A 26447-nucleotide genomic window follows, 5' to 3' on the forward strand; every position below is an offset into this window, starting at 1 on the left:
GAGGTTAACTAAGTGAGAGCAATGGACAATTGTTGTCACAATTGTGGAGGATAATGAGGATAGGACTTCTAGTTCTCACACCTTGCCAAGAGCTTCTTCAGTTGTTAGTTTATTTCCTTTGCCATTTATATTTCTTGTCTACTACTTCAAAAACCCCAGACATACTTCATAACCAATAACAAGAACACTTTATTGCAATTCCTAGGGAGAACGACTCGAGGTTTAAATACTTTAGTTATTAGATTTTTTAGGGGTTTGTACTTGTGACAAACAAATTTTTGCATGAAATGATTATTGTTGGTTTAGAAACTATACTTGCAACGCGATTTCATTAGTGAAATTCTATACCATCAATTTTCCATTCACCATGATGGCGCCGTTGCCGGGGATTTGCAATGGTGTTATGTTATTGGTTATTGTATATATGTGAATATTGCGAATAGCTTGATTTTTGGATTGCTTGTTAGTTTTTGCTAGTTTTAGGACTTTGTTTCATTATTTCTTACTAGCTTTTGTTTCTATTTCTCTTTTCATTATGAGTTTTCACTTTGGCTATGAGTTTGGTTCTAACTATGTTGTAGGAAATGGAAGCTACAATGAGGATATGTATCAAGGATGGAACAATCAAAGGTGGGAGGAGCCTCGAGCTTATGGACAACCTTCATGGAAACAACCTCATCCGGCTCCTTATAGGTATAATTCCACGCCTAATGCATATCAATCCAATAGCTATGATGGATCCCCTTGTAGTTACCAACAAGCCCCACCATATGTTTATGAGCATTATCCTCAATATAACCCTCAACCATACTCACAAGCCCCTTTTTACCAAACACCTTCATATGACCCCAATCCTTACCCATCTTACCAACAACCATGTGAGCCATATGAACCATACATGGAACCACCACCATCCTAACCTCAACACGTACAAGAACCACCCCCCATACTATGACCAAGATGAACCACCTCTAATGTACACAAATTTTCAACCTCAAGATGAATTCTATCTCCCACCATAACCCTCCATGGAAGAATATCAATGTCCATCACTCAAGGAAACCTTACATCGGCTTCAAGCAACCGTCCGTCAAAAGTTAGATGCATGGGACTCATACCACAGGTCCATGGATGATTACAGGAGAGCAACTGAAGAGGGTAGTATGAAGGAGATTGTAGAATCTCAACTTGAGAACAATGGATTGGAGTGTGTTGGGCAACAAGTAGAACAAATGGAGAACATAGAACCACCACATCCTTACTATGATGAATCACCTTCCTACTATGAACCCTTCCCCCAAGACAATGAGCCCTCTCATCCACTCTAACCTCTAATGGATGACATCCTTGGTGTTCTTCTTCAAGGGCAAGAGGAGATGAAAAGGGATGTACAATAAATCACGGCTGCCTTGGAGGAGGTAGTAAACCAGTTAACATCCCAATGCCTGGGAACCCAAAGTACTCCTATGGCTACATATGAAGAATCCAAGGAAGAGCATAGCATGAAGGAGAGATTGGAAACTCTGGTGGAGAATGAGAGAAGTTGCTTTATGTTGGAACAATTGGAGGAAGCTAGGATTGTTGAAGAAAAGGAAGAAGTTGTTGAAGACTTAGGAGATGCAGAACCTCCATAGGAACATAGAGTTGAAGAAAACCCTTCCAAGAAGATTGAATTTGATGCTAAGGAGGAATGTTCACAACCTCCAAGGCATACTCCTTATGAAGAATTGAATGGGATAGAGCAAGAATTGAGTTCCCTTGGTGATGAAGATCAAGCATCAAGCCTTAGTGGTGAAGAATCCTTTGAGCATGAAGAACCTTCTCCCGGTGGATTTGAAAGCATTTTTGTGGAGGTAAATTTCTCTCACCCTTCCATTTATAGTTTGATTAAGGGAAAAAGCTTCGATGAAATTGTTGAACAAAGGATTACATTTGAGAAAACTTGTGAAGAGGTGGAAGTCCTTAGAAAGAGAAGGACAGGAGTTGGATACGCTTTGTCAAGACCCTTGGAAGCATCTTTGCATAGGTTGCCATCAACTTCTTCATTTGAGTGGGTAAAATTAATTTCTATTAGCTTCATTATCCCACTTGAATATGGCTTGTTTAAAACGGATGGTCAACTTAGGACACTTTGCGGGATGAAGCGTAAAGGGAGGATGTTTCCTGGTTGGCGTTGCAAATCAAGGCTCATTACACTACAAAAAAACTAGTGTAAAATGGCATCAACATAATGGCAATTTTAAAATACTGCCGATATATTCAGAAATGGAGGCGGTTTGTGTGGCTGCCCTAATTTGCTTGTGGAAAGTGGCAGTTTTTTAGTGAATTTGGCGGTTCTAAATGCCAGTATCTCATTATCTGATTCACTAATAAAAACCTAACTCTTGTATTTCACTAATAAACGCTGTGCTACTCATCAATTTATTGAAACTCCATCGCAACGTGAGAACCAAGAAGAAATTCTATTGCAGCGTGAGATCTGCGATCTCATTGATAAACCCCATATTTAGGGTTTATCTTGTGCTTGATTTAGGGGATTTTATCACCTTTTACCCACATTTGTTTAATGAAATAGCATGGTTTCATGATTGTCTCCTAATTTGTGCTTAAATGGGAAAACATGCTTGTAGACCTTAAAATTGATGATTTTGATTTACCCTTGATTCCACTAGATGCCTTGATATGTTTGCTAGTGATTTCAGGATTGAAAAGGCTAGGAATGGATCAAAGGAGTAAAGAGGAAAGCATACAAAGTGGAGAACACAAGAAAAATCCAAAGAATTGGAAATATTCATCCACGCGCACGCGCACTGTACGCGCACGCGTAGATCGCGAAAACTTCAAGGGACGCACACGCGTGCTGTACGCGTACGCATCGGTGGCCGCATGTGATTTTTAAATAGAAAATGTACCCAGCAATTTCTGAGAGCTGTGGGGCCCAATTTACAACCAACTTTGGTGCCAAAATGCATAAAAGGACCAAGAATTGAAGGGGAATGATCACTTCACATCATATACACTCATTAGGATTAGTTTAGAGTTAGTTTTAGAGAGAGAAGCTCTCACTTCTCTCTAGGATTAGAATTAGGATTAGGTTTAGTTCTTAGATCTAGGGTTTAATTCATGCTTTCTTCTACTTCTTCTTCTTAATTCTTTGTTGTTACATTCATGATTCCTCTATTTTGTTTCTATGCTTTGATTGTAGATCTACTTTTGTTCCTTCTATTCTCTTTCAATTCAATTAGAGGTAATTCATAATAATTGTGTTTCTTTTGATTGTTGTTGTTAATTCCTTGTAATAATTGTTGTTAGATTCTATTTTTGTTGTCAATTTCCTATGCTTTTCTTTTGTGCCTTCCAAGTGTTTGATGAAATGCTTGGTTGGATTTTAGTGTAGATTTTGTTCCTCTTGGCCTAGGTGGAGTAACTAGTGATGCTTGAGTTATCTAATTCCTTTGTTGATTGATGATTAGAAGTTGCTAATTGATTTGGATACCACTAAAGCTAGTCTTTCCCTTGGGAGTTGGCTAGGACTTGTGGAATCAAGTTAATTCATCCACTTGACTTTCCTTTATGGTTAGAGGTTAACTAAGTGGTAGCAATGGACAATTTGTGGTCACAATTGAGGAGGATAACTAGGATAGGACTTCTAGTTCTCATATCTTGCCAAGAGGTTTGTTAGTTGTTAGTTTATTTTCTTTGCCATTTATAATTCTTGTCTAAAATCTCAAAAAACCCCAAACATACTTCATAACCAATAACAAAGACACTCTATTGTAATTCCTAGGGAGAACGACCCGAGGTTCAATACTTCAGTTTATAAATTTAGGGGTTTGTTTTAGTGACAAATAATCTTTTGTATGAAAGGACTATTGTTTGGTTTAGAAACTATACTTACAACGAGAATTCATTTGTGAATTCTAAACCATCAAGAATCGAATCATCAAAATGGCACCGTTGCCGGGGAATTACAATGGTGTTAGGTTATTGGTTATTGTATATATGTGAATATTGTGAATAGCTTTATTTTTGGATTGCTTGTTAGTTATTGCTAGTTTACAACTTTGTTTCATTAGTTCTTATTAGCTTTTATTTCTTATTTTCTCTTTTCATTATGAATTCTCACTTTGGCCATGAGTTTGGTTCTAACTATGTTGTAGGAAATGAGAACTACAATGAGGATGTCTATCAAGGATGGGAAAATCAAAGGTGGGAAGAGCCATATGCATATGATCAATCCTCTTGGCAACAACCTCCACACATGGACTATGAAGAAGAGCCATTCTATGATGCATACCAATCAAATGGCCATGGTGAGCATCCTTGTGACTTTCAAGAACCACCACCATATGCCTATGAGCCATACATTCAACATAACCCTCAACCATACTCACAAGCCACTTTTCACCAACCACCTTCATATGACCCTAATCCATATGCACCATTACAACAACCATATGAGCCATATGAACCACATATAGAGCCACTACCATCCCAACATCACCACTTTCAAGAGCCACCCCCTCCATACTACTACCAAGATGAATCACCTCCAATGTATGAAAATTTCCAACCACAAGATGAATACTACTTTCCACAACAACCTCCCATGGAAGAATACTCATGTCCATCGATCCAAGAGCCATATGATCCTACTCATGATATCCAAGAGGAACAAGAGTCAAGGGATCGTCTCAAGGAATTATTGGATCAACTTCAAGCAACCATGGAATGTGTTGTGCAACAAGTGGAAAGAATGGAAAATATTGAACCACCACAACTCTACCAAGAAGAACCACTTTCCTACTATCAGTCCTTCCTTCAAAATGATGAACCCTTTCATCCACCCCAACCTCCAATGGATGACATCCTTGATGTTCTTATTCAAGGACAAGAGGATATGAAAAGGGATGTGGAATAATTCATGGCCGCCTTGGATGAGGTGGTAAACCAGTTAGCATCCCAATGCTTGAACACTCAAAGAACTCCCATGGCTACATGTGGAGAAACAAATTAAGAGCATAACATGAAGGAGAGATTGGTGGAGAATGAGGGGTGTTGCTTTGTTTTGGAACAATTGGAGGAAGCTATAATTGTTGAAGACAAGGAAGAAGTTGTTGAAGACATAGGAGATGCAGAACTACCTTGGGAATCTAAAATTGAAGAAAACCCCTCCAAGATGATTGAATTTGATGGTAAGGAGGAATGTGCACAACCTCCAAAGCATATTCCATATGAAGAATTGGATGGGATAGAGCAAGAATTGAGTTCCCTTGGAATTGAAGACCAAGCATCAAGTCTTAGTGGTGAAGAATCCTTTGAGCATGAGGAACCTTCTCCCGATGAGATGGAAAGTAATGTGGAGGTAAAATTCTCTCACCCTCCCATTTATGATTTGAGTAAGGAAAAAGGCTTAGAAAAAATTGTTGAACAAAGGAGTGAGATTAAGAGATCTTGTGAGGAGGTGGAGATCCTTAGAAAAAGGAGGATGGGAATTGAATATGCTTTGTCAAGACCCTTGGAAGCTTCTTTACCTAGGTTGTCATCTACTCCTTCACTTGAGTGGGTAAAACTCATTTCTATTAGCTTTATTGTCCCACTTGAGTATGGCTTGCTTGAAACGGATGGTCAACTTAGGATGCTTTGTGGGATGAAGCGTAAGAGAATGATGTTTCGTGGTCGACATTACAAATTAAGGCTCATTTTGGTTGATGCTTCAAGAGCTAAATACAAAGGTTGGAGTAGTGCTCAACTAGATGGGTCTAGGAGGATTGTTGGTCACTTTATTGAGAATTCACCTTGCTTACCACCCACATGGACCAATGATGATCAATTCAAGGATGGGTGTGGAAATAAGATATGGGATTCGGGAATATACGAGGATCACCTTTGGGAGCTCATAGCTTGTGCGGAACTCCATCAAGGCTTGAAATATTAAATTTGAAGAATGAAGTCTATTGGAGATTCAAGGATTGGTGGATGTTCAAACATAGCTTCAAGCACAAGCCACCTTGATGAGGAGCTCCCCATAAGTCCAACTTAAGGACAATAAACAAAAGTGCTAGGTGGGAGACACCCCACCATGGTAAATTCTTTTCATTTTTTTCCCTTTTGTAAATATTGGTAGAATAGGTCTAATTTCATAATTTTTTTTTGTTTGTTGAGTTTATTTAGTAGTTTGGTATGTTAAATAAGATTTCATGGTGTTTCGGTAGCTGTTTGGAGGTTTGGAAGGCTTGGTTTAGTGCAACAACTTGGAAAAATTTTGAAAAATAGAGCACCAAACTACACGTGCGCGCACTTGGCGCGTACGCTTGACCCAAGCATTTTCGACCATCCACGCGCACACGTACATGGCGCGTATGCGTGGATGCAAAAATTCCATCCCCAGCCAAAAACCCGAGAGTTAGGCCTGCACTATGCGAACATTGGGCCTAAGGCACAAACCAACCCACGCGTGCGCGCACCTGGTGCGTACGCGTCCACGATCCCATATGCGCAATGCACGCGTACGCACGCCGTATACGCGCGCTGATGACAAGTCAGCTTATGCTAATTTTACAAGCATTTTTCATTAGTTTCATTAGGTTTTATGCACTTTCTTGCATAATAAGTAAGTAATTGGAGTGGATTTTCGTGATTATGTTGAATCAATCAAACATCATTTATTTTACACAAAATCATAGGTTTTATGCTAGAATTAATTGATTTTATAAATGATGCAAAGGTCTAGTGATTTTGGTGGGACTTTGATTAGTTGTTTGGTTGCTTGTAGGTGAAGAAATAATGAAAAAAAGGAAAGAAGAATTTTGGAGCACGCTTTGGACCTTAGGCCATGCTTTTAAAAGCGTGGGCCTATGACATTAAAGCGTGGCATTCACAAGGGAAGCTGGGCACGAGGCAAACCAAGGGTAGCGTTCCAAAATGTGAACGCCACGCTCACTTTCCCTACCTTTTTCGTGCCTTTCAATCAAGGGATGCAAGCCACACAACCAAGCAGCACAAGTATCGTTCAAAGGAGGAAACGGAGCGCTCAAAAAAACCAAGGCACAACAAGAGCCACGTTCACTAGAGTGAACGGCACGTTCACTTTTGTGAACTTTTTCGTGCTCTTGGCCAAGGAAAGCAAAGCTCGCCAAAGGAAGCAAAGGAATGTAGCGCTCAAAGAATGGAGCGTGGCATTCAAAATAGTGAACGCTAGTGGAGCAAGCATACCTCCAACCCAATCCCACTCAAGTGTAGCGTTCACAATTTGAACGTAGCGTTCAAAGAGTGAACGCTAGGCAAGGAGGGTTGGCACACGACAAGGCACACAAGGCTAAGTGAACGCAACGTTCACTACTCAAAACGGAGCGCTCCACTGGAGCATACCCCCAACCCATTTTCAATGAAATGCCATCCGGATCCATCGCTTCTTCAAATCCAAAATCAAAAGGCCCACTCCAAGCTTTAAAAGACCAAAATAGAAAGTGTGTATATATAGGAGTTAATTTGATTTGTAAAGGGACCTTTAGCTCATTTTAATTTTCTCACTTTTAATTTTCATTTGTTTTGAATTTGGGAATTGAGATTGGATCTGATTTGCTTTTTGTTTTCATTTTCTTTCTTCTGCAACTCTACTTTCTGTTTTTGGGTTTTTGAATTGAGATTGAAGAGCTCCATTGATTCCTGATCTGAGAATCATCTTTGATTTTCTTTCATAAAGTTTTGGGAATTGGAGAATTGGATTTAAGCTTCTTTTGCTGTTTTCATTTTTATTTCTTCTGCAATTTCTTTTCTGCTTCGTCACGGGAGTAAATGAGATCTAGATCTGATTTCTGATCTCATTGCTCTTCTTCGATCTTCAAGTTCTCTTTTATAGTTTCATAATTGAGCTAAGTTTTCTTGCTGTTTATTTCTTCAAGAAATTTTACATTTCTATTTGGATGCTGAGCTAAATCTCTTCATCTCAAAGCTCTCTGATTCACTTTAGCTTGCATTTTCTTGTTCAATTCTGAATCCCAATACCCAAATCCCTTTTACTCTTCAAGCAATTTACATTTTTTAGCATTTAGATTCAGCAATTTACATTTCTTGCACTTTAAGTTTCTGCAATTTACTTTTCTTGTAATTTAAGTTTCAGCTCTTTTACTTTCTTGCTCTATAAGTTTTTGCAATTTACTTCTTCAGCACCTTTAGATTCAGTCAATTTACCTTTCTGCACCTTTTCTTTTCTTGCAATTTAGATTTTGTTAATCAAGTTTCACTCAAATCATCAAATATTCGCTTAACTAAATTCATCACCTAACTAAAATTGCTCAATCCATCAATCCCTGTGGGATCGACCTCACTCTTGTGAGTTATTACTACTTGATGCGACTCGGTACACTCACCGGTGAGTTTTGTGTGGAATCATTTTTCTCTCATCAAGTTTTTGGCACCGTTGCCGGGGATTGATTTAGATTGACAATGACTAAGTAAGGTGATAATCTAGATTAAGCATTTTCTTTTTATTTTTACTAAGCATACTAACTATTTGAATTTTTGCTTAAGCTAACACTAACCTCACTCTAGCAGTAGAGTGCTTCATTTTAGTTTCTGGTTTTGTGTTTTATGTCAGGAGGAGGAAGATGTGAATCCACATTTTTTAACCTTGACGAGAGAACCCTCTGAAGATTGAGAAGAAAAGCAAGAGGAAAGGGAATTATTGGTGAAAAGGAATCAGAAGAGGAGGATCAAGTGATGGATGATGATATCCCAAATCACAATGATGGTGTGGCCAACAACAATGGCCAGCCTCAGAGAAGAGTCTTAGCTTCCTACACTATCCCCAACCTAAAGAATTGTGGGAGTAGCATCCTAACCCCCAATGTCAATGCCAATAACTTTGAACTCAAGCCTCAATTGATTACCCTGGTTCAAAACAATTGTCAATATGGAAGAAGTGCTGCTGAAGACCCAAACCAACACCTCTCTGTATTCCTGAGAATCTGTGACACTGTCAAAACCAATGGAGTCATCCCTGACATCTATAAGCTTCTTTTATTCCCATTTTCACTGAGAGACAAAGCCACACATTGGTTAGAAACCTTCCCTAAGGAGAGCATTACGAGCTGGGATGATTTGGTTAGCAAATTTCTAGCCAAATTCTATCCACCCCAAAGAGTCATCAAGCTAAAAACTGATGTGCAAACCTTCAGACAGCAAGAAGGAGAGTCATTGTATGAAGCTTGGGAGAGGTATAAAGCTCTAATCAGAAGGTGTCCTGAGGGAATGTTCAGTGAATGGGTGGAGTTGTAAAATTTCTATGAAGGCTTATCCTTACTTTCAAGGAAAGCTTTGGATTATTCATCAGGACGATCTTTGCAAATGATGAAAACTGCTTAAGAGGCACATGATCTCATAGATATGGTGGCCAATAATGAGTATTTCTACTCCTCTGAAAGGCAAGCAGCCCCAAAGAAAGGTGTATTTGAGCTTGAAAGAGTTGATACTATATTAGCTCAAAACAAACTCATGCACCAGCAGCTCTAACAACAAATTGAAACAATGTCAAAGAGGATGGATGGATTGCAACTTGCAGCAATGAGCACAACTAACCAACCATCAGTGGTGTGGGGACAGCAAGAGGAAAACTATGAGGAGCAGCAGCAAGAGCAAGTGCAATACATGCAAAATCAAGGGTCTGGATCAAATGACTTCCATGGAGACACTTACAACTCATCCTGGAGAAACCACCCCAATCTGAAATGGGGAGAGAGTCAAAACCAGCAACCTAGGCAAAGAAATTCAAACCAAAACAACTTCAGAAACACAAACCATCAAAACCAGCCAAACACTAACCAAAATCCATACAGAAAACCACAAAATAATCAACTCTAATCCAACTACTATCCACCCAACAACTCATCCACTAACCAAAATAACTATCATTCACCCTCAACATCCCATAATCAACCACAACCACCCCAAGAATCTCAAAGGATCTCCAACTTGGAGATATTGATGGAAAAAATGATGAAACATCAAGAGCTAGCTAACAAGAACCATGAAGCTTCACTGAGGAACTTGGAAAGGCAAATTGGACAATTATCCAAGCAAATAACGACAAGAGGCCAGCCGATAAAGAAACTAACAAGAAGCCTGTGGAGAATGATATTGGCAGCAAAAAGCAAGAACGAGAAAAAGACAAGCAAGACCAAGAAAAACTCAAGAAGAAAGAGGAACCTCAAGCTTCAAAGAAAGGGAAGCAAATCATGGAGGAACAGTCACAAGAATAGAGGACAATGATGAAGACTCACATCCCTCCTCTGCCATATTGATGCCAGGGTATTTTGGCCAGTTTCACTGACCTTTTCTTTACTATTTTAGGGTAGTTTCATGCATTTTCTTAGTTAATAAGCAAGTTTTGGGTAGATAATCACTTACATCTTGATTCAAGCAAACATTGTGAATTTTATATGATTTTATGAGAATTATGCATGAATTGAATGATAAAATGGATGATGCATGATCTCATGAGTTAGAACCTAGCTTTGATGCACTTTACTTCCTTGATTTCAGGACAAAGGAAGCAAGGAAGATGCCACGTTAATAGCCACATTAGTCTAACTAACGTGACCATTAACATGAAATGGGAGCTAGCTTGCAACGTTAATGAGAAAAGTGATCGCCAATAACGCCTTCGTGAGCCATCATAGCCCACGTTAGTTGCCACGTTAACTACATTAACGTGGAAGCTAACGTGGAGGAGAAGTAAAGCTCCAATGTTAGTGGTAAAAGTGAATACCACTAACATAGAAAAAAGGGGCACACTTAGCCACGTTAAGAGTCACGTTAATTACATTAACGTGAACTCTAACGTGGAAGGAATAAAGAAGTGCCAACGTTAGTGACACTCACCTTTGTCACTAACGTTGGACCAAGCCACTATTAGCCATGTTAGTTGTCACGTTAATTACATTAACGTGGAAGAAAGAAATGATGAGCCAACGTTAGTGACACTCACCTTTGTCACTAACGTTGGAGATGGCAATCACCACCACGTTAGTGGCCACGTTAATACAATTAACATGAGGCACTAACATGAGAAGGGGCGTTTGGAGCATTAGTGACAAAGGTAAGTGTCACTAACGCTCTCGAAGCTGAGGCATGCCCACGTTAAGGGTCACGTTAGCTACACTAACGTGGACTCTAACGTAGGAAGGAAGGGCAACAAGCAAACGTTATTGGAAAAGGTGAATGCCAATAACGTTTGCGAAGAACCAAGAGGCAACGTTAGTGGTCACGTTAGTGCCACTAACGTTGAAGTTAACGTGGACCATCTTTGGTTAGGAACGTTAGTGAAAAAGGTGATCGTCACTAACGTTCTCGAACCCACATTCTCACTTAACGTTAACACCATTAACGTCCTAACTAACGTCCATGCCTAACTCACACTTTCTCTGCAAGCAAAGCTGAGCCCACTGAAGACTACAACTACTTCAACTAAAGATCCAAAGGCCCATATCCAAGACTTGAAGAGCCAACTAAAAGATAAGAAAAGTAGTATATATAGGAGTAGTTTTGAACTAGTATGGGAGCTTTTGGGGGCATTAGGAGAACTACTCTCTGTATAATTTTACTTTCTCTGCAACTTCTAGTTTTACTTTTAAAATGTATTTTCCATCTTTGCTTTCCATTCCCAGAGCTATGAACAACTAAACCCCTTTTATTGGGTTAGGGAGCTTTGTTGTAATTTGATGGATCAATAATAGTTTTCATTATTCTTCTTCTTTCTTTTCTCTTAATTTTACTAGAAAGATTTCAATCTTTATCCAATTGGGTAGTTGTCTTGGAAAAGAAGCTATTCATACTTGGATCTCTTCGGAACCTTGGAAGAGGAATAAAGAGATCATGCTAGAAATGCTTTCTCATGTTGGACCAAATTGGGGTTTGGACGGATATAGTGACATATAATTCACCTAATACTTTAATTTGGAAATACATGTGGTATAATCAGTGACCATACTTCATCTCTTCTCATGAGCAATTAGACCAAGGAATTGGCTATTGATCAAGATTTGAGAGATTGAATTACCAAAGAATTGGAATTCAATCACTTAAGATTGCCAAGGAGATCAATAAATGCATTGATTGAGGAAGAGATGAAAATGAACTTGATCCGGAGAATACAACATCTCCTGAGCCCAATGAACTCCCCATTTCTGATCTTACCCATTCTCTTTACTTTCTGCCATTTACTTTTATGTTCATCTTCCCCATTCCTCATTTAAGATTCTGCAATTTACTTTCCGTCATTTACATTCAGTTCTTTATTTCTAGCAATTATATTTTCTGCCATTTACTTTTTCGCCATTTAATTTCCTGAAATTCTCAAATCAAATTCTGCGTAGCTCAACTAGAACATTCCTCTGATTAAAGTTGCTTGACCAATCAATCCCTGTGGGATTCGACCTCACTCTATTGTGAGTTTTTACTTGACGAAAATTCGGTATACTTGCAGACAGAAAATTGTTGACAGACAAGTTTCCGTGCATCAAGTTTATGGCGCCGTTGCCGGGGATTGATTTTGTATCAACAATGATTAAATTGGTGGATAAATAGATTGAGCATTTTTCTTTTGTTTGATTTAATTTCTGTTTGATTGATTTACTTTCAGTTTCAGTTATTTTCTTCCCTTTACCCCTACCCGTTTGTGGTGTTCTCTTATTTGTTACAATTCAGTTCACTAACCCACTAATTGTTTGATATATTGCATCACTCACACTAACAGCATTTTTAATAAGAATACTCTCTATCTCCCTTTTGCTTTGGCCTTGTTGGTTGTATGACAAGTAGAAGAAGTGGGGCTTTAACTTCTTTTGATTCTGAACCTGAGAGGTCCTTCCTTAGATTAAGGAGGGAAACAAGAGGAAAGAGAGTTGTTGGTGCTGAGGAAGAGGAAGAGTACTTTGAACCAGACATGGATAAGAATATGGAGAATCATCATGAAGAAGAAGCTCACAACCATGGCAGAGAAGATCCAGTGCATCATGCTGAGCAAGAGAGAAGAGTTCTGGGATCTTACATAAATCCAAACCCAGGAAACTGTGGAAGTAGCATCCAAAAGCCAACCATACATGCCAATAACTTTGAACTAAAGCCACAGCTCATCACCATTGTTCAGAAGAACTGTTCATTCGGAGGAAGTGTCCAAGAAGACCCCAATCAACATCTAACCACATTCCTAAGGATATGTGATACTGTAAAGTCTAACGGTGTTCATCCCAACACCTATAGACTGCTTCTGTTTCCTTTCTCACTCAAGGACAAAGCATCTAAATGGCTAGAATCCTTCCCGAAGGAGAGTTTAACAACCTGGAAAGATGTGGTGAACAAATTCTTGGCGAGATTCTATCATCCTCAAAGAATCAACAGGTTGAGAGCTGAGGTACAAACCTTCAGGCAACAAGATGGTGAGACTCTATATGAAGCATGGGAGAGGTTTAAGGACTTGACAAGAAGGTGCCCGCAAAACATGTTCAATGAATGGGTGCAGTTACACATTTTCTATGAGGGTCTTTCTTACGAATCAAAGAAGGCAGTAGACCACTCATCTAGGGGATCTCTGAACAAGAAGAAGACCATTGAAGAAGCCATAGATGTCATTGAGACTATAGCAAAGAGTGACTACTTCTATGCCTCTGAAAGAGGCAACACTAGAGGAATAATGGATCTAAACAACGTGGATGCATTGCTGGCCTAGAACAGGATGATTACCAAGCAGTTGGCCGACCTTACCAAGAAGATGGAGAGGAACCAAGTAGCAGCAATCACCACCTCATCAGCAGCTCAAGAAGGAGTGAATGCAGAGGTAGAGGGTGATCAGGAACAAGCCAACTACATTGGAAACTCACCTAGGCAAAACCATGATCCGTACTCCAAAACTTATAATCCTGGTTGGAGGAACCACCCAAACTTTAGGTGGGAAAATCAACAAGATCAAGGACAAGATCAAAGACGTCACAACCCCAACAACAGTGCAGTTCACCAACACTCCACACAGAGATCATATCAGCACCCACCTAACAACACCTCTCAACATCCATATCGAAACCAAAATAGCCCTCCTCATCCTTCTAATCTCAACTCACCATCATCCGAAGATAGACTCTCAAGGATCGAAACTCTACTTGAACCTATATGCAAAGAAGTTCAAGACAGTAAAATGTTCCGAGAGGAAGTGCGGTCCAATATGCAGAATCAAGATGCTGCCATCAAGAAACTTGAGACTCAAATTGGCTACTTATTCAAGCAAGTTCCCAGCCATAATCTGTGCAGCAATACTTTTTCAAACCTAAGGGAGGAATGCCAGGCCATCACCCTCAAAAGTGGGAAGGAATTGAAGGAAACTCCCAAGAAACCACAAGAAAAGAACTCAAATGAAGGGAAAGAGGAACGAGATGAAGTCCAAATTTCCACTCCCAATTCACAGCAAAAAGGAGAAATGGTGAAGCGAGACGTTCTAAAAGCTCCATACCCTCAGCAATTGAAAAAGAAGGGGGATGACAACCAATTCCCAATATTTTTGGAAATCTTCAAGAAACTACAGATTAACATACCTTTTGCTGAAGCAACAGAGTAAATGCCGCTCTATGCCAAGTTCTTGAAGGAATTAATGACCAAGAAGAGAAGTTGGAAGAGCAACGAAATTGTGATACTAACCAAAGAATGTAGTGCCATCATTCAGCACAAACTACCCCAGAAATTGAAGGATCCTGGAAGCTTCCAGATTTCTTGTATTATAGGAGAAATCACAGTGGAAAAGGCTCTATGTGACTTAGGAGCCAGTATAAATCTGATGTCCGTAGCTATGATGAGAAAAATGAGGATTGAGGAGGCCAAGCCAACAAAAATGGCCCTACAACTGGCAGACCGATCATTCAAGTTTCCTCGTGGCATAGTAGAAGACTTGCTGGTGAAGGTAGGAGATTTTATCTTCCTAACAGACTTTGTAGTGTTGGACATGAAGGAGGAAGCCAAGGCCTCCATCATCCTGGGAAGACCATTCTTGGCCACTGCTGAAGCTATCATTGATGTCCAAAAAGGTGAACTTATCCTGAGATTACACAATGAGAAGATGACATCCAATGTGTTCAAGGCCATGAGCTACCCACAAGAACCATTGGGAGAATGTATGAGGCTGGATTCACTGGAAGATAGAGTACAAGAGATTTTTGAAGAAGAAGAACTTGAAGGGTTAACAGAAGAGGAATCAGCATCTAGCGAAGAGGCTGTAATAGCGGAGATTCATGTTCAGGGTGCACCAGAGGAGGAGAATGAAAGAAAAGAAGCACCCAAACTCGAACTCAAAGCACTGCCACCCACTCTCAAGTATGCATATTTAGGAGAGAATAAAAGTTACCCAGTGATCATAAACTCAGCCCTCAGCCAAGATCAAGAGGATGAATTACTCCAAGTATTACAAAAGCATAAGGATGCTATTGGATGGACCCTCCCTGACTTGAAGGGAATCAGTTCGGCCATATGCATGCATAAGATACTACTGGAAGATGATGCCAAACCATCCATCCAGTCCCAAAGGAGGCTAAATCCAGTCATGAAAGAAGTGGTACAGAAGGAAGTCATGAAGCTTTGGCAAGGAGGGGTGATCTACCCAATTTCGAATAGCCCATGGGTCAGCCCCGTCCAAGTGGTCCCCAAGAAAGGAGGAATCACTGTAGTACCCAATGAGAGGAACGAACTCATTCCTACAAGGACCGTCACAGGATGGCAGGTGTGCATAGACTACAGAAAACTCAATGAAGCTACAAGAAAAGATCATTTCTCCCTTCCTTTCATGGATCAAATGCTGGAAAGACTTGCAGGACATGCATATTACTGTTTTCTCGATGGTTATTCAGGATATAACCAAATAGTGGTTGATCCGAGAGACTAAGAGAAAACCTCATTCACTTGCCCATATGGAGTGTTTGCCTACAGGCGCATGCCATTTGGGCTATGTAATGCACCTGCAACTTTCCAATGCTACATGCTCTCCATTTTCTCAGACATGATAGAGAAATTCATTGAAGTCTTTATGGATGACTTTTTAGTATTTAGAGATTCCTTTCTTAATTGCCTAAATCACCTGGCCCTGGTATTAAAAAGATGTCAAGAGATAAACTTGGTCTTGAACTGGGAGAAATGTCACTTTATGGTGACAGGAGGAATAGTTCTTGGCCATAAGGTTTCTAACCAAGGCATTGAGGTAGACAGAGCTAAGGTGGAACTCATTGAAAAATTACCCCCACCAAGTGATGTCAAGGCAATTAGGAGCTTTTTAGGGTATGCTGGCTTTTACAGAAGGTTTATTAAAGATTTTTCAAGGATAGCCAAGCCCTTAAGCAATCTCCTTGTATCTGATACACCATTTGTCTTTGATGAAAAATGCATGCTAGCATTCGAAAACTTGAAAAAGAGGTTGTCCTCTGCCTCTATCATTTCTCCACCTGATTGAAACTTACCATTCGAACTGATGTGTGATGCATCTGATTTTGTAGTTGGGGCAGTGTTAGGACAGAGGAAAGATAACTTGGTCCATGTGATATACTATGCCAGCAAAGTCCTCAATGACACTCAAAGAAATTATACCACTACTGAAAAGGAGTTGCTGGCAATAGTTTTTGCATTTGACAAGTTTATATCATACCTCATTGGTGCCAAAGTGATCATTTTCACAGATCACACAGCACTTAAATATTTGTTTGCCAAGCAAGAATCAAAACCAAGACTAATAAGATGGATCTTGTTGTTGCAGGAATTCAATATTGAAATTAGAGACAAGAAAGGAGTGGAGAACAAAGTAGCAGATCACCTATCCAGAATCCCTTATGATAAAGAAGGAACACATGATACAAGTGTAAATGAGTTCTTCCCAGATGAGCAGTTGATGACAGTTCACAGAGCACCCTGGTTTGCAGATATTGCCAATTTCAAGGCAACTGGGGCTTTACCTCCAGAAATCAACAAACATAAAAAAAAAAGCTCATCAATGACACGAAGTATTTTGTTTAGGATGAACCATACCTATTCAAGAAGTGTTTAGATGGAATCCTTAGAAGATGTGTTTCAGAAGAAGAGGGAAGAGAGGTCTTATGGAACTGCCATGGCTCGTGCTATGGAGGCCACTTTGGAGGGGAAAGAACTGCAGTCAAGGTGTTACAAAGCGGATTTTTTTGGCCCACCCTTTTCAAGGATGCCAAGGAAGTAGCAAAGAACTGCAATGAATGCCAAAGAGCTGGAAACCTACCCAAAAGAAATGTGATGCCATAGAATTTTATCTTAGAGCTAGAACTATTTGATGTATGGGGAATCAATTTCATGGGACCATTTCCAACCTCATATTCAAACAAGTATATCCTAGTAGCAGTGGATTACATTTCCAATTGGGTAGAGGCCATTGCAACCCCAACAAATGATAACAAGGTGGTCATGAACTTCCTCAGAAAGAATATCTTTAGCCGGTTCGGAGTCCCACGAGTGCTCATCAGTGATGGAGGAAGCCATTTTTGTAACAGACCACGAGAAGCTCTTCTCCTACGATACGGGGTAAAGCACAAGGTTGCCACACCTTACCACCCCAAACAAGTGGACAAACCGAGATATCTAACAGAGAGTTAAAAAGGATTCTGGAAAAGACTATAGGAGCATCAAGAAAAGACTGGTCGAAGAAGCTAGATGATGCTCTTTGGGCATACAAAACGGCATTCAAAATACCAATCGGGATGTCCCCATATCAACTGGTGTACGAAAAGGCCTGTCATTTAACATTGGAGCTTGAACACAAATCCCTCTGGGCTCTCAAGCTACTAAATTTTGATAGCTTTGCTGCTGGTGAAAAAAGAGTCTTGCAGCTGCAGGAAATGGAGGAGTTTAGATCTCAAGCCTATGAAAATGCCAAGATCTATAAAAAAAAGGCAAAGAGAAGACATGACCTCAATCTGACACCCAGGAGCTTCGAAAAAGGACAGCAAGTGCTCCTCTACAACTCCAAATTGAGAATTTTCCCTGGAAAACTCAAATCAAGGTGGTCTGGACCCTTTCTTGTCACAAAGGTCTCGCCGTATGGACACATAAAAATCATGGAGGAAAGCTCAAGGAGGACTTTCACTGTGAATGGACAAAGGCTCAAGCATTACATGGACAACATGGGGGAAAGCCCCAAAGTGAAATATCATCTCAACTGATGGAGAAACCGTCGAGCTAGCGACGCTAAAAGAGCGCTTCATTGGGAGGCAACCCAACCTAAGGTAGTTTCCTTTTCATGATTATTTCAATAAAAGTTACAAGTAGTTTGCCCTGTATTGCGAGAAGCTAAGTTTGGTGTTGCACACCAAAACAATCCAAGAGTGAATGTGTAATTCTAAGTTTGGTGTTCCACCAAAGATTTCAGTTAGAATCACACTACACCTCTTCAAGAGCAGATTGCTAGCCCCAACAAATCAGGGAAACCACTTGACAAGAGTTTAGTTTCTAGTTCATAGTCATTTTAGTAATAAAAGTACATAAGGCTCTCTGCATGTATTCAATCTGTTGCATTAGGCAAGGAACTAAGTTTGGTGTTCACACACCAAATCAGGTTCAGAAATTCACAAGCATACATGCATGCTAACTATTTCTCAAGTGCTTTGGGAACAAGCAACTTCCAATAACTTTGCAGGAATTAAATCAAATCTTCGGGAAAAATGGTGCACCATCATCCAAGGAGGCAAAGAAGGATGCAAAAGCTATGGACGATGACAACAAAGGGATGGCTAGAAGTCACCACCAAAAGGTTGTATTGTTACTTGATTCCATATGCTTGGAAATGCTCAAATTGGAAGTCTGAATGTATCCTTGATTATTAGTTACTCTTTAGTTTACATCACTAAGATTTAATGTTCGTTTTTCCCCGCCTTTGTCATATGTGTGCTGTTTCAAGTTACCTGCTGCATTTTCACCTTGCTTACTTGTATGCTTGTCCTTTAAGTCAAATAAAAAAAGATGTTATGAAAGACCAGAGTGATGTTCAGTTGTGGAGTAAGTTCTTAAGCTTATGGTGTAGTAATTACTTAGCTAAGTTGGTTCACCAACAAGGTAGGAAGGCAATTATCTGTCCTGAATCATATGCTTGAAACACACCCCATGAGATTAGCTAAATAACAAGATCCTAATAAGAAAAAGGGAAAGAAAAATGAAAGTTGAGAGATAAAGAAAAAGAATAAGAAATAAGGCTAGGCACCAAGGGTTGAATCATGGGGCATGTGTCTGTGGTGCTCCTATGTAAAGGATATGCTTGGATGAATAAGCTCTCAGGGGTGCCTTCTCACTTGGTAACTTGGGTTAACTAACCCGGGATTATCAACTGAAAGTCCACTATCAAGAGTAACCTTTGCAACAGAACACTTAGTAACCCAAAGAGGTGCTGGACACCAAGGTCTCAAGAAGGAAAATAACAAACCATGTTCCTGTGGTGTGTATGTATGGGGGAAAGAGACTTGAGGGAGTAAGTCCTTAGGAGTGTCTTAACACCCAGCACCTTGGACCAACTGGTTCGGGAGTGCTAGCTGAAAGCTTATCTTAAAGAGTCACCCTCTCACAAAGCACCTAGTCTAAGAACACAATTAAACCTTGAAAAGACAAAGGGATCAATGAATAAAAGTCTCATAGGGTGCAATCAAGTAAGTATTCCAGGGCATGATAAAGGTCTGAAAGCCAGTAAAGGAATGAACCTAAGTTGCTATGCATGAAACCCCATAAAACCAAGGATATGACTTCCATAATAATGACTCATTTCTCTTGTCATTTCATTCATCATTCTCATGTTTCAGTACTTGCTTAGGGACAAGCAAGCTTTAAGTTTGGTGTTGTGATGCCAGAGCATTTTGGCCAGTTTCACTAACCTTTTCTTTACTGTTTTAGGGTAGTTTCATGCATTTTCTTAGTTAATAAGCAAGTTTTGGGTAGATAATCACTTACATCTTGATTCAAGCAAACATTGTGAATTTTATATGAGTTTATGAGAATTATGCATGAATTGAATGATAAAATGGATGATGCATGATCTCATGAGTTAGAACCTAGCTTTGATGCACTTTACTTGCTTGATTTCAGGACAAAGGAAGCAAGGAAGATGCCACGTTAATAGCCATGTTAGTCTAACTAACGTGACCATTAACGTAGAATGGGAACTAGCTTGCAACGTTAATGAGAAAAGTGATCACTAATAACGCCTTCGTGAGCCATCATAGCCCACGTTAGTTGCCACGTTAACTACATTAACGTGGAAGCTAACGTGGAGGAGAAGTAAAGCTCCAATGTTAGTGGTAAAAGTGAATACCACTAACGTTGGAAAAAGGGGCATACTTAGCCACGTTAAGAGTCACGTTAATTACATTAACGTGAACTCTAACGTGGAAGGAACAAAGAAGTGCCAACGTTAGTGACACTCACCTTTGTCACTAACGTTGGACCAAGCCACTATTAGCCACGTTAATTACATTAATGTGGAAGCTAACGTGGAAGAAAGAAATGATAAGCCAACGTTAGTGACACTCACCTTTGTCACTAATGTTGGAGATGGCAATCACCACCATATTAGTGGCCACGTTAATACAATTAACGTGAGGCACTAACGTGAAAAGGGGCGTTTGGAGCATTAGTGACAAAGGTAAGTGTCACTAACGCTCTCGAAGCTGAGGCATGCCCACGTTAAGGGTCATGTTAGCTACACTAACGTGGACTCTAACGTAGGGAGGAAGGGCAACAAGCAAACGCTATTGGAAAAGGTGAATGCCAATAACGTTTGTGAAGGACCAAGAGGCAACGTTAGTGGTCACGTTAGTGCCACTAACGTTGAAGTTAACGTGGACCATCTTGGGTTAGGAACGTTAGTGAAAAAGGTGATCGTCACTAACATTCTCGAACCCACATTCTCACTTAACGTTAACACCACTAACGTCCTAACTAACGTCCATGCCTAACTCACACTTTCTCTGCAAGCAAAGCTGAGCCCACTGAAGACTGCAACTGCTTCAACTAAAGATCCAAAGGCCCATATCCAAGACTTGAAGAGCCAACTAGAAGATTAGAAGAGTAGTATGTATAGGAGTAGTTTTAAACTAGTAAGGGAGCTTTTGGGGGCATTGGGAGAACTACTCTCTGTATAATTTTACTTTCTCTGCAACTTCTAGTTTTACTTTTAGAATGTATTTTCCATCTTTTCTTTCCATTCCCAGAGCTATGAACAACTAAACCCCTTTCATTGGGTTAGGGAGCTCTGTTGTAATTTGATGGATCAATAATAGTTTTCATTATTCTTCTTCTTTCTTTTCTCTTGATTTTACTAGAAAGCTTTAAATCTTCATCCAATTGGGTAGTTATCTTGGAAAAGAAGCTATTCATACTTGGATCTCTTCGGAACCTTGGAAGAGGAATGAAGAGATCATGCTAGAAATGCTTTCTCATATTGGACCAAATTGGGGTTTGGACGGATATAGTGACATATAATTCTCCCAATACTTTGATTTGGAAATACATGTGGTATAATCAGTGACCATACTTCATCTCTTCTCATGAGCAATTAGACCAAGGAATTGGCTATTGATCAAGATTTGTGAGATTGAATTACCAAGGAATTGGAATTCAATCACTTAACATTGCCAAGGAGATCAATGAATGCATTGATTGAGGAAGAGATGAAAATGAACTTGATCCGGAGAATACAACATCTCCAGAGCCCAATGAACTCCCCATTTCTGATCTTACCCATTCTCTTTACTTTCTGCCATTTACTTTTATGTTCATCTTCCCCATTCTCCATTTAAGATTCTGCAATTTACTTTCCGTCATTTACATTCAGTTCTTTATTTCCAGCAATTACATTTTCTTCCATTTACTTTTCCGCCATTTAATTTCCTGAAATTCTCAAATCAAATTCTGCTTAGCTCAACAAGAACATTCCTCTGATTAAAGTTGCTTGACCAATCAATCCCTGTGGGATTCGACCTCACTCTATTGTGAGTATTTACTTGACGACAATTTGGTATACTTGCCGAGGGAAAAATTGTTGAGAGACAAGTTTCCGTGTATCACATATCCTCAAAGGTTCAACAGAGATCTTAAAGACCAACAGTTCCCCAAGTTCCTAGAAGTGTTTAAGAAGCTAGGGATCAACATCCCACTTGCTAAAGCTCTGGAACAAATGCCTCTATATGTAAAATTCCTCAAAGAGCTCATTGATGATTGTAAAATTCCTCTATATGTAAAATGCCTCTATATGTAAAATCCCTCAATCCAATCTTTGCCTCCTAAACCTGAAATCACTTAACAAACATATCAAGGCATCTAATGGAATCAAGGTGAATTAAATTTAGTTATTTTAAGACCTAAAAAGCATGTTTTCACTCTTAAGCACAATTAAAGGAGAAGTTATAAAACCATGCTATTTCATTGGATAAATGTGGGAGAAGGCGATAAAATCCTCTAAATTTAACACAAGATAAACCCTCCAAATGGGGTTTATCACTCATCAACATGAAAAGGAGCTGGAATGAAAAAGAAATAGTGATCCTGACACAAGAATGCAGTGCAATGATCCAATAAGGCATCCCACTAATGCTTAAAGACCCTGGGAGCTTCTTCTTACCTTGTACCCTTGGTGACACAATCATTGACAAGACACTGTGTGATTTAGGATCCAGTATTAACCTCATGCCTCTGTCCATGATGAGAAGGCTATCTATAGACAAAGTGAAGCCTACACAGATGTCATTGGAGCTAGTGGATAGATCTCTGGTAACTCCTAAGGGGGTGATTGAAAATCTCTCGGTCAGAGTAGAAAAATTCATATTTCCAGTAGACTTTGTAATCCTGGACTTAGAAGAAGAGGGGAATAATTCTATCATATTGGAAAGACCTTTCCTGGCCACAGCAAGGGCCATCATTGATGTGGAATAAGGAGAAATGACCTTGAGGGTAAATGATGAGAAGATCACCTTAAATGTCTTCCAGGAAGTATAGCATACTGTTGAAGAAACAAGCTGCATGAGAATTGAAGAAGAAGAGCTACAGTGGAAAGAAAAAACCAATGAATAGCTCATCAGCTCACTTGTGAAGCAAGAGATGGAAGGTAGAGAAGGAAAAGAGGGTAAAGAACATGAGAAGGCTGAAAAGAGAAAGCAGGAAGGGATTGAAGATTTGATGTATGGGAAGGAAGTTCCTGACATTAAATCCGATGTAAAGACAGAAGAGCCACCAAAGAAAGGAAAGAAGAACAAGAAAAGAGCTCCAAAAGGGTAGAAGAACAAAAGGATACCAACTGAAGGATTCTCAAAAGGGGACAGAGTAAGATTGATCTACCAACAGTTGGAAACAGATCCACAAACTAATGATTACTACACCATCAACAAGATACTCTCACTGGAGCATGTAGAGATGACCATCAACGTACAGGCAGAAGGCTCACAGTGAGAGGAGACAAATTGAGGCACCACAATCATCAACCACCCTAACAAGGGACCAATGTCAAGCTAGTGACAATAAAAGAGCGCTCCATGGGAGGCAGCCCATGATTTAATATTCTTGCTGTTATTTTAATTTCAATAATTAATGGTTATTCTAGCATAAATTTGAGCTCTCATGAGTGGATTTGATAATTGCACACATCATTTTGAGGCATATGCTTGACTCCTAAGTTTGGTGTGCCTAAAGGCACTTTAAAATAGCTTTTCAAGCATGATTGATCATAGAACCATTCTAGGATATATACTCATTTTTTCTGTTTAAGTATATAGCCAAACATTAACTTTGGTGTCTGTATATGCTATGAATTTCAAGAAAGTCATCTTTTACTCAAAGGCTCAAATTCATGAATAGATAAACCATACATTGCATCATTTTACGAGTTTATGGTAGCATGGTAGCAAATAAAATGTTCCTCATAATAAATATACTAATTATGATAGATATTCATTGGATTTTATATAGATCGCTTAGAAGAAAACAAGTTTGGTGTTCACCAAAATTTTGTTCAATTTCTAAGGGGCATGGTTGGTTATTCACACATAATGAACACATAGCAACGTTTTCCTTTTGTACATATACTACATCACCGTATGTAATTTAAAGTTTAAGCTTACTAATTGTTTGGTTCATGTGGATAGGAATGGTGAAATTTGAAGAAAAGGACAACGGGCATGCACGGTTATCACAAGATGGAAAAGGGAGTCACATGTGCTTAGGAAAGTGTGCTCTCTTGGAAACAAAATTTGCATGGCCTAGGAGGCCGAACCACATGCAACCAATGGAGGAACAATCCTTGTCTTCACTCATTTTCACATGCAGGCCGTCCATTTCATGGATCTTCAACAATGATTTGCTCAATCCTCACCATTCCTTGTCACATGACCGAACCAATGCTTCTCTCCAACAATGCCTTCTGAAACGAGCCAATTTCCAATACGTCATGATCGTACCAAAAGTAAGGCGTTACTGACCTGTTTTCCTTATTAACTATTTACTATTAAGCCTTTAGTTCGATATCGCGATTCAATTTTAGTAAAAATACCAGAAATTTTTTTTATTAATTAAAATCATATAGTAAACATCACCAAGTAATAATAATCACATAATTATTAATAATAGTAATATTATACAAAAGAATTTAAAAAAAATTCAGGTACAACAAATATCCCTCTGCATAAAATAAAAACTAAAGCTACAAAGGCGAGGGAATTCTATGAAAGAAACTCAAGTCATAAACTTAACTCGTAAATAAATGCTAGAATCGCCCGCAGCTTCAAACTGAATCTTCGTACCTGTGTCACTGAAAGGGTGGAAGATTTTGGGGTGAGAACAAACCACACGTTCTCAGTAGGGAATGGGAATGCCGTAAAAGTAATGATTAACATGCAAATAATTAACTTTGCTTAATAAACCATCTTTGTTAAATCCCTTGAAATACTTTTTAATCTTACTTTAGATAAATAATTACTTTCTTTGAATCTCTAAACCCAAAACAGATCTTAATCGCAAAACTTGTCATATTAAATATCTTTCAGCCACATAATTGATTCTCAGTCATAACGACAGATATTAATCATCTCTTTCCATTCACAAACTACTAGCACAAGTAAGAAACTCAATTCAACACGCAAAGGAATCACAATAAGACAAACAGCACAAAAAAAGTAATACAGGCAAACACAACTAAATGTAAATGCACAACCAATATGATGCTTGTCTATCTTAAGCAGGCCATGAGCTCACATGTCGGTTTACACCCTACAGCCCGACATTACCTAGGAACAAGTCCCAGATATGGCTTCCCTTTGTGTCCTTAGTGCATATGTGTCGGTGGTAAGAATACCACTCCTTCGTGACTACCGGCAGTCGGCGCAAAGCCCGACCCCATAATATACGCACAAGGGGAAACAGTGATCCTCAGTTCGTGGGCGCCCCCGAGATCATTTCACAAACAAAACAGAGATCTTCAGTTCGTGGGTTATACCCGAGATCAATACACAATAACATAGCGATCTTCAGTTCGTGGGTTATACCCGAGTTCAATAAACAGCAAACATTGATCTTCAGTTCATGGGCTATACCCGAGATCAACATACAACAATTCATGGGTTATTCCCGTAATCAATGATTATCAGTCCGTGGGTTTTTCCCGCATATAAAACAAATAACAATCTATAGGTTTTTCCCGAGATCAATGATCATTCAGTTTGTGGGTACTTCCCTAATTTTACCAATTATCAATTCATGGATTTTCCCCGTAGTTAAACAACTAACAGTTCGTGGGGTTTTCTCGTATTTTATCACTTTTCATTTTCCTTTCTAAAACTCAACAATCCATATATCAGTTCCCCATTCTCTTTTCCCTTTGAATCCTTAACGTATTTTCTTAAACCTTTCTTAACTTTCTCAAGCATTCGTTCGCAAAAATCTCAATCATCAATTCAGTTCATAATCTCTGATTTAGCAACCTTGAGTCAAGGCAACTTTAAAACTATTTTTCAGTTTAGTCCTCTATCAAAAGACTCAAGAAAATCATTTATTTTAATTTCATTAAACACCTTTCAAAACATAGCCTCTCATTAGAAGTAATCAAATAAAACTTAAATAATCATTTTTCAAATCCAAATCTTCTAAAATAACTTTTCAAATAAAACCTCAAATTTTATAAAATTTCGGCAGCACCTCCTCTAAAACTCGGACTTAGCCACCCTTACGGGTTCCCTCTTTCTCAACAAGTCTCCCCCTTTCTTCAACAACTACAAAATAAGAGGTTCTCAAATCAGTCAGAAAATTCACAATTTACAATAGCCAACAGTTCGGTCATAACCCACAATTCCCACATAACCCATCAATTCAACTTTCACCTCATCAATTCGTAACTAACTTTCACTTATCATAGGATTCTTTCAAAATTAAACTCA

The 26447-nt window shown here is 39.2% G+C and overlaps 1 long non-coding RNA gene and 1 other non-coding gene across 2 annotated transcripts in view; both read right to left on the bottom strand.

Moving 5' to 3' along the window:
- LOC148545181 (uncharacterized) overlaps positions 1–26447 on the bottom strand; it is a 194862-nt gene that overhangs the window by 166370 nt on the left and 2045 nt on the right. The gene's annotated exons all lie outside the window — the stretch shown is intronic.
- Positions 13397–13500, bottom strand: LOC148545188 (small nucleolar RNA R71). Its single transcript, XR_015900382.1, has one exon. It is a non-coding gene; the product is annotated as a small nucleolar RNA R71 (small nucleolar RNA).

Source organism: Arachis ipaensis, chromosome B9, assembly GCF_059453495.1.
Source record: "Arachis ipaensis isolate K30076 ecotype BB chromosome B9, ASM5945349v1, whole genome shotgun sequence".
In the NCBI taxonomy this organism is placed as follows: Eukaryota; Viridiplantae; Streptophyta; class Magnoliopsida; order Fabales; family Fabaceae; genus Arachis; species Arachis ipaensis.